We start from the raw sequence: 9418 nt of genomic DNA, 5'->3' as shown, positions 1-9418 counted from the left end.
CACAGGTTACAGCAGTGTGGATAGGGATGGCTTCAGAGCCCACTGAGCATAGGTAGTTTCACCTTCACTGGCTCCATGTGGGCTTGTTGGGTCCACTGTGTGGGCTAGTTATTGCCCCAGGTGCAGGAACAGCAAGAGACAAAGGTTTGCTTGTTGCATAAAGATTATTGTTAAGGCAAAAACAAAGAAAAGCAATGTTATTTTATGTACTCTTGTCCTATATTACTGTATTATCGCAGCAGCAGTCCAGCATTAGCCATAAAAGGGGTCCACCCCTTTCAGAAATACTTTAATCAATTTACATTGGCTGACTGGACCTATAAAATCCCAAGCCCCCTATCCCTAGTGAAGCTGGGGTGGAGTTTTTGGTGGCAGTTTAAAGAGGCAGTTGGAGCAGGGCTTTTCTCCCTGGTTTCCACAGACCTTCAGCTGTATCTTTTTTGGACTGTTAACCCTTTAATTTGTATATCTGTTCCTTTTACCTGACCTTAACCTGGTCCGAAACTCAACTCAACTCAACTCAGCTCCTCTCCCCTTCCTCCCTTCCCCTCTCCTCCCCTTCCTTCTCCTCCCTTCTCCTCCCCTCCCTTCTCCCTTCTCCTCTCCTCCCCTCTTTAACCCTCTCATCCCCTCCCCTCTCTTCTCTCTCAGCTTTTTTATTTCAAAAGGCTTGGTGTGGCTGGGACATACAGCAGTCTCCCTCTCCCTTCAGGAGGGCCTTCCTGAGCATAGGGCTGGCTCTTAAAGGCACTAGAGGACAGTTCAAAAATAAATAAATAAAAAATAAAAAAGGCTTGAAGTATCTTTTCAGAGTCCTGCCTGCTTGGCCTCCAGCAAGTTGAGGGCCCCAGTGATGCTGATAATACACAATGATATGCAAATATTATTAAAATGAACAGGACCAGGGGCCAGAACGGTGATGCAGGGTGTAAGGCGTGCTAGCCTAGGACGGTCGCGGTTCTATCCCCCGCCATCCCATATGATCCCCCAAGCCAGGAGCGATTTTTGAGTGTATAGCCAGGAGTAACTCGAGCATCACCGGGTGTGGCTGAAAAACAAAACAAACAAACAAAAACAACAACAAGAAAAATGAACAGGACTGGAGGAGGGTGAGATCCTCAGCTTTTATTTTTGAACTGAAAATCACCAGAGAAGGGGCAGGGAGAGGGCTCAAAGGGATGGAGGCTGAGCTTCCCACACAGGAGCTCTGGATTTGGTCCCGACAACACATGATTCCCCCACCATAAGTAGACCCCAGCACTTTTGTCTGTGGCCCAAATAAATAACAAAAGATTATTGAGAAGCCGCTACAGCAAAACTAAAAAAAGGGGCTTTCAGGCTCAGAGTGCAAACCCAAGAGCTGAGGCAGGAACAAAGTTGTAGACTTCAAGACACAGATATATACCAGCTTATACATGTATGAACACATGTAAGCATACAAATACATACGTGTACCTCTATACACAATGACAATGATGAATGTGCATACAATATACTTGTGTGTATTTACATGGGTATACACAATATACATGCAGATGCATTTGAAGGCACATGTATGCAATGGATATGTGCACACAGAGGCACATATACACATAGATGATCACATATATACAGTATAAGCACACTAGTTCAAGCACTGGGAAGAAGGGTGCTGGAAGAATCAAGACAGGCAGAGGCAGCAGCGGCCAGATCAAAAGTATATAGTCAGTAGGGGCGCTTGCCTTGATTGCAGCCAGGGTTTGATCCTCAGCACCCCATCTTACCCCTCAAACCAACTAGAAGTAATCCCTGAGTGCATAGTCAGGAGTAATTCCTGAGCATTGCTAACTATGGTGTCAATAAATAAATAAATAAATAAATAAATAAATAAATAAATAAATAAATAAATAAATAAATAAATAAATATAGGCAGCAAACATCAGTTTGCTTTTTAAACAGGGGGCCAGTTCACTGTCCTTCAGACTGTTGGAGGGCCAGATTATAGTAAAAACAAAAATTATGAACAAATTTCTATGCACACTGCATATATCTTATTTAGAAATGAAGAAACAAAATGGGAATAAATACAATATGCAGCCCGCAGGCCATAGTTTGAAGACCCCTGGTATAGAGTTAGTAACCCTTGGCAATAAGTAGGATTTTCCTCGGAGCATAGTAGGAAGAACCATGTGAAGGGACAAGATATAATCCTGGGGCCACGCACACTGCCTGTGTCCTGGGAGGTACTGACTGTTTTACAAGGTCTGAGGGTTGGTGAACTCTGCCAGGGGTCCAAGTCTTTCTCTCAGCAGCTAGGCACCTCCCTGTGGAGATATTGTCCATTATCTTCAAAGACTAATCAAGATGCTGACATTGGCGAGCCCAGGAAGTTTAAGGTAACATCCTTCTTGGGGAGTTGTTAAAAGTCAGACCAGTGAGTGAAAGAAAGATGATGGGTCAAAACTCCCTTAACAGCAGCCACCCAAAAGCTCCCAGTCATCTCAGAATTCCAAACACACTTTTTCTATACTAAAGTGGCTCTGAATAAGCATCCTGTCTGGTTGGTGTAGAGGTATTTTCTCTGTGGGGATTTCCCACTGGTCACACCCTTACCCCAACATTTCCCTGAAAACACAGATTATTTGATTGAGAAGGCCCCTGAATTGCATCAACTCCAACCTGCCCTGTTTATAAATGCATAAACCAAGATTCTCCCTAAAGCAGAATGGGCTTAATTCAAACCAGACACTCCAGGTCTTGAGTCTTATTAATCTATCCTCATTTCCAGAATACTTGGCTAATGTGAAAAAATACAAACAAGGGGCTAGAGCCTCGTTGGGATTGGGTAGTATGCTTGCCTTGCACAAGGCTACACTGGGTTCAATTCCCAGAATCCCATAAGGTCCTCCAGTACCACCATGAGTGATTCCTAAGTGCAAAGTTAAGAGTAACCCCGGAGCAGTGCCAGATGTGCATTCCCCACAATAAATAAATAAATAAATAAATAAATAAATAAATAAATAAATAAATAAACAAACAAATGAGGTCTATTAGATGGACACCTTGGTTTATAAAAAAAAGCGCCACCATAAAACCCTTAATCTAAAGTTTACTTCTTGGAGAACCTGAAGAATAAAATGGAACATTTCCAGTGACTTCCTGGATCCCTTTTGAGCTCAAAAGTCAATCACTAAGAACCCCAAATTGGGTCAGGGGCACAGCCCAGGAAGTGCCAAACTCATCAATGAGTTTTTTGGCTGCAGGAGGTCACTGGTTGACAGGGTATTTGCCTTTAATTCCTAAGATCAAGGGACTCCTGGGGTTAGGGGAGACAGGTGAGGGGCAAGGCTGGGCCTGCCTGCTTGGAGGGATGAAGGGACTGGGCTCTGAATCCAGAATCTTCTGGGTGCCACTCGTGCTCCAGTCCTAATCCATCACTGCAAATGAACCAGGTGACAGGTTTAAATACCCCCTAATTGCAGTCCCCTGGGAGGGGCTGTTCCAGCTGGCTCTGCCACATGCCCAGCCCTGCAGATGAGGCAACAGAGAGCAAAGGGGTACTTCTGATTATCCACAGGGCAGTCAGGGTCCTGGCTGGCAGGTTAAGTGCAAGGAGGCAGGAAGGCAGGTTCAGATGTTCCCGATGGTCTGAAAGCTTCTGTGGCCCCTGCTTTGCTGAACTGTCTGTCTGCATTTACTCCCTGGAAAAATACTCTTGCTCTCCCCCTTGGTCCACAAGATCTGGATTCCTGGCTCTGAAACTTTTCTTTTCTAGGAACAAGGTCCTGATCATAGAATGCAGAGTATATGCAAAGGGCCATCAGCTCCCTCCACCCTGGGCCTGTGTACAGGCACCCCTCACTGAACCCCCAAAGGCAAGGATTCCTCCTCTTTCTCTCCAGGGCCCTCAGAATTCTTCAAATCACCAAGAAGAAGCAGGATTTTCAGGAAGGCCCAGGTAGTGAAGTGAACGGGAGTGAAAGTGCTAAGACTGTGCCCAGGTTGGGACTTTAGGGGTTCTTGACTGGCTCCCCCAAGGGTGAGGGGGGAGAGAAGCACCTCTCCTGAGAACTTCCTCTCCCTTCTGCTCTTTCTCCAGCTGCCTATGCGCTTCGCTGAAATCTTCCTGTTGCCACATCAGCAGGAGCAGGCGGAAAACCAGAATAATTCTTCATCTGGGAAAGCTCCCACACCAGGGGAAATGAAGGTTTGCTCGCTAACCCTCATGGAGGCTGGGGCCAAAAGCAGGCACCCAAGATCCACTGGGCACCCAGGAAGGAAAGCTGCCAAAAGCAATGCAGAGGCTGGAACTCATGCAGGCTTCCTGGATATAACTGGACTGCACAGTGGCCAACAGCTCAAGAACAGCCTGTTCTATGCAACCCTCCTAAAGCTTGGCTTTTTCTTTAGCCCCACTCATTTATTTATTTAACCATCCCTCATATTCCCCCCCCCCTTTTTTTTTTTTGGTTATTGGGCCAGACTAGCAGTGCTCAGGTGTTACTCCTAGCTCGGCACTCAGAAATCACTCCTTGGTGCTTGGGTGACTATATAGGATGCCAGAAATTGAACTCGAGTCAGCTGCATGCAAGGCAAAGCACTCTCCGCTCCCTTCCAGCCACTCAACCATTATTTTTTAAACAAATACACATTTTCAAATTTTATTTTACAAAAGAACCATAATTTGCAAAGTTATTGATAGTTCCATTTTTAAAACATAGTCAAATGGACTTAAGAGAAAAAAAAATGCATAGTCTTGTTTTTTTTTTTTTTTTCTGGTTTGTGTTTTGGATCATACCCAATTCAGTACTCCAGAGACTAAGCATGTGGTGTCAGGGACGAAATCCAAACCTTCCTCATGCAAATCCTGCTCCCCAGTCCTTTGAGTCAACTTTGGAGCCACAAAGAATTTATTTTTAACTTAGTGTGGATTTTTTTAAAAGTATTTTGAGACCCAGTGGTACCTCTTGTACCCAATTACCTTTCTTTTTTTAATATATAAAATCTTTATTTAAGCACCATGATTACAAGGATGATTATAGTTGGGTTTCAGTCATAAACAGAACATCCCCCTTCACCAGTGCAACATTCCCACCATCAATGCCCCCCCCCTTTCCAACCCTTGCCTGTATTTGAGAGAGGCATTCTACTTCTCTCACTCATTAAGACTGAACCAAACGGTCTCTTCCCAGGTTTTTATTTTTCTTCTTATTTTCCTTCTTTTTCTCTTTTCCTTTTTATTTCCATCAGAATCACATAACTTGAATCATCTTATTCAGGCTCATAAATTGAGGGGGAAAAATAGATGGTACCAGGACCAGACAGTCATATGAACATTTAGTGGAAATAAAAAATGATCAGACTTGAACACCAAACCCAAAGTCAATGACAACAAAATACCCAATCTACAATAAGCTATACAAATGGGGACAGTTAACACTAGCATTCTGGGGGTAAAAGAGGGGTATATGTGATGCATGCAGGGAACAGGGGTGGAGGGAGGACAACACTGGTGGTGAGAATGCCCCTCATTCATTGTCCAGTATGTACCTTAAATATTACTGTGAAAGATTTTAATTCACTTTGGTGAAAAAAAAATTAAAAAAAATAAAAGATTGTCATGATAGTTGTTTAATGTAGTTATTTTCCCTAACTGCACCACTACTCTTTAGGTGAGGTTTCGTGTTGTGAGAGCTTTTTAATACTAAGATCTCAGGCTTAACATGAAGAAACCTGGCTTTGGTTCTTCCATGCCTTGACTTTGCTTTGAAAGATGTGGGACAATCCGTCTCTTGGCACAAAATGGAACTTGATATAAGAATGGGTTTGCCTTGTCTCTTCTCTTATCATATTTTATTATTACATTATCAGTAATTACAATAATAGCAAATGCTTTTATTTGGCATTATCTCATTTCCTCATTAAGGGCTTATGAAAGAGATATAAATTATTATCCCCCACTCTGCTAATGAAGAAATCGAAAATGCATGAAGAGGTTGTGTTGCTTATCTCCTCTGGCAAGCTCCAGCTTGGACAATGGCTGGGCCCTTACCCCCCCCCCCCCCCCCCCTTACACTGCTCTCCACCCCAATGTCCTTCCTCTTCTTCCAGGCTTCCAGAAAGCTGGAGAAGATCAAACCAGTGATTCCCAAATATCTGAGAGGGAAGGAAGAGAGGAAAGAGTTCTCTGAAAGCACCAGGATGGGTTCCTTTGCTAGAGAATTCTGTTTTAGTTTTTGCCAACTGCTCTTACACGGGACCATTAAGAGCTTGAGGAAGACAGATAATGTTATGAGGCGACTCTCAGCTCATTGAAATGCAGGCAGATTGTCTCAGAAATGCTCGTGTAAGATAATAGGAAAAAGGCATTTATTCTGGAAAAAAAATTCTGGATTTGATGTGACTTTTTCAGGGAGTCTTATCTATCATGCAGGGGCAGACAAATGTGTACACATGAGCAGACTTCAGTGGGAAATACACCTCAGAACCAAGAATAAACTGTTGTATTTCCTTTTCCCCAAAACTGGGGTAGTCCCCAGGCAACCTGATTGAAAGAGAGCTTCAGTGGAGAGTCTCACCATCCTGTCCCATCCTGAGGCTGGCTCGCAATGATGCCCAGAGAATGAAAAGAGGCTGTGCATCAATTTTCAGAAAATCCCAGGCTTCGAGGTTTGAATATGTCTTACGGATTTTCATGCACAACATAACAACTCTGTGTGTGTCCCATGCTCCCAAACCCAGGCATTTAATCAGCACCTACTTTCATGATGTTCCTGCTGCGCTTTGGCTATTTTGAGGGGGAACTGATGGATTAATTCATCCTCGAGTCAATGTGATTTTAATAGCCAGTCAATTTGGTGTAACATCTGGCTGTTCCAATGAATGGGCGGACAACAGCGTGCAAGAATCCCAACACACGGAGGCTGGAGCTGGCAGAAGGATGGAGCAGGAAGCAGGTAGGGACCAACTTAAAAGCCACCAGTTGGGTCATTGGTTATTAGGCCAGCTGGCACCTGCATAAAGGTGTTCCTTCTTCCCTCCATCTCTGGGGCCCATGAGAAGGTTACACTGTCCTCCACTGGAGAATGGTGGCTCCATGATGCTCAACTCACCATCAGTTCTCCCCATCAGCACCTCCAGTCCACAGTCCGAAGTACCCAGGTCCCTGTCAGCTCTAGCAGGGGGTGGGGATTGGCCCAGCCAGTCATTGGTTCTGAAAGTTTCTTCTACTTAAACCAATTTGTTAGGTGCCTCGTGATTTACAGCCACAGAGGAAAATGGGGCTGGGTATTGATTCTTGGCCTTTTCTATTGCAAATGGGTGTAATGTTTTATAGTATGTCAGAATAATAGCAGTGGGCACTCTATCAATGTCAAATGTTAAAAATGATCAGCTATTGTGATGTAGGAGATTAAATATGAAAGCTTGATGGGTATATAAAAGTGAAATGGCAATAATAAAGGGATTTTTATGTTCGGCTCATTGCTCTCTGGAATCCACCTGGGGAGCTATTAGAGCCAATTGCGCTGATCAGTGACAAAGCACCGTGGGTCCCTCCCCAGGTGTGCTCAGCCCTCCAGTGGGCCGAGAGGACCATGAGGAGATAGCAGGACACAAGAGGGACAGCTGACCCCACTGTCTAGGTATCACTGCTTGGCTGAACAGAGACAGGGTTCAGGTGGCCCAGCCATACCGTGAAATGTCAGAGAATTAGAGAGCCCCATAGCCAGGCAGGTTCAAGCTCTGAAGTTGAGAAAATGTGTCTTCTGGGGGCCATAGTGATACCAGAGTGAGAAGGGCATTTACCTTGCCTGTGGTGACCCAGGTTTCATCCCCCACACCCAATATGGTTTCCCGATCCAACCAAGAATGATCCCTGATTTCAGAAATTGGGAGCCAGGGAAAAAGCCATGAGCACTGCCTGGTGTGGCCCAAATGCTAAATAAGGAAAAAGAAAGGAAAATGTGTCCTCCTGTATGATTCCGGTTGAGATGGAAATTTGTCTATTGCAGAACAGAGAACAAGAACTGGAAAATATCTCAGTCATCTTATATTCTTACAGAGTTCATCTTCCCTTGAAATGGAAGGAATTGGACTACAGAAATAGGATAATAACAAAGGTACTTGCCTGACACACCGCAGACCATGCTTCTGTCCCCGGCACCATCATGGCTCTGGAGCACCTGAGTGCAGAGCTAGGAATGGGCCCTGAGCACCTCTGGGTATGACCCCAAGCCCCTTTCCCCACAGAAATAAAACAGGAGTGATTTTGGAGCTAGAGAAGCCAAAGCTCAGAACCAAGAGTAGAGGAGCTGGATGGGCCCAGGCATGAACTCAGACTTCCCAGTTGCTGTTCTTGGGGCCAATGGCCCTCAGAACATTCTACATCAGCACTGCCCAAGGAATAAAAAGTGCAGATGTGGCTTTAAATATTCTAGTAGTGGGTAAAGCATCAGAAAAAAAAAATCAAAGGTAAAATGAATTTTCAGCTCTTAATTTTCAGTCAATATTACTTTTCTGCCAGGTGTTGTCAGTGTAGATGTGGCCAAGCTATTTCATATTTCATTGGACAGTGCTAGTGTGTCATCCAATCGCAACAGGTCTTCAAACCAGCCTTCAAAAGCTGCACAGCCAAGTGTTGGTGTCTTTGTGTGCAGTCCTAGACTGTGGTGTGAGGTCCAGGGTCTACAGAGTCAACATTCCAGTGCCCTTAGAAATCCTCAAAGCCTGGTTTAAGGCTGGGAAGGTGGCTCATTGATGTTCATGTGGGAGGCCCTGAATTGTCCTTTGCACGGAGACAGGCAAAACCTGGTTGGTAAAGGCAAAAAGCAGACAGCAAATGTGGACACAATATGAGGTAGCCCCAAGCCATGCTGGCTATTTCTCTGAGTTTTCCCAGGCTAGTCTGGATGGCACAGTAAAAGCCCTGCAGTTTGGAAGAAGGTGCTGGGAAATAGTTTTATGTTGGCCTCAAGTGAAGATGAATTTAGAGAGACTAAGATGCCTGCTAAGCCACGCGTTATGATGTTGGCTTTCTATGATGGTACACTATGGGGTCTTGAATGGCAGGGCCAGCCAACCTTGGCAACTCTCTGGTTTGCCAAGGGCAGGGGTGAGCAGTGAAGGTTCTCACCCTGTAGAGCCCTCACTAACCAAGCTCTGAAGTCTGCCCTCTCAACATATACCCAGGGCCATAGCAGAGAGGTGAGAGCTAGAGGCAGCATCAAAGTACCCATGGGGTGCAGTGCCCTGTGCATGCTGCTGTTCCTGGAAGCAAGCCACCTTGGAAAAGCACCAGGGCCAGGCTGAGCAGGATGTCAGGTCCCTTTCAGCCCCAACAGCCTGTCACTCTGACAGCTATCAAGCCCATCAGAAGGGTAAATTAAGGTGTCCTTCTTTTTTACTTTTTTTTTTTTTTGGCGGGGGCCAGGGTAGTTAA

At 44.9% G+C, this 9418-nt stretch overlaps 1 non-coding gene across 1 annotated transcript; it reads left to right on the top strand.

The window, feature by feature from the left end:
- The first annotated feature begins 623 nt into the window (after positions 1–623).
- On the top strand, positions 624–762 carry LOC126016726 (small Cajal body-specific RNA 11). The gene has a single exon (XR_007498480.1). It is a non-coding gene; the product is annotated as a small Cajal body-specific RNA 11 (non-coding RNA).
- Positions 763–9418: the final 8656 nt, after the last annotated feature.

Source organism: Suncus etruscus, chromosome 8, assembly GCF_024139225.1.
Source record: "Suncus etruscus isolate mSunEtr1 chromosome 8, mSunEtr1.pri.cur, whole genome shotgun sequence".
Taxonomy (NCBI): Eukaryota; Metazoa; Chordata; class Mammalia; order Eulipotyphla; family Soricidae; genus Suncus; species Suncus etruscus.
This window is presented reverse-complemented; position numbering and strand designations above follow the sequence as displayed.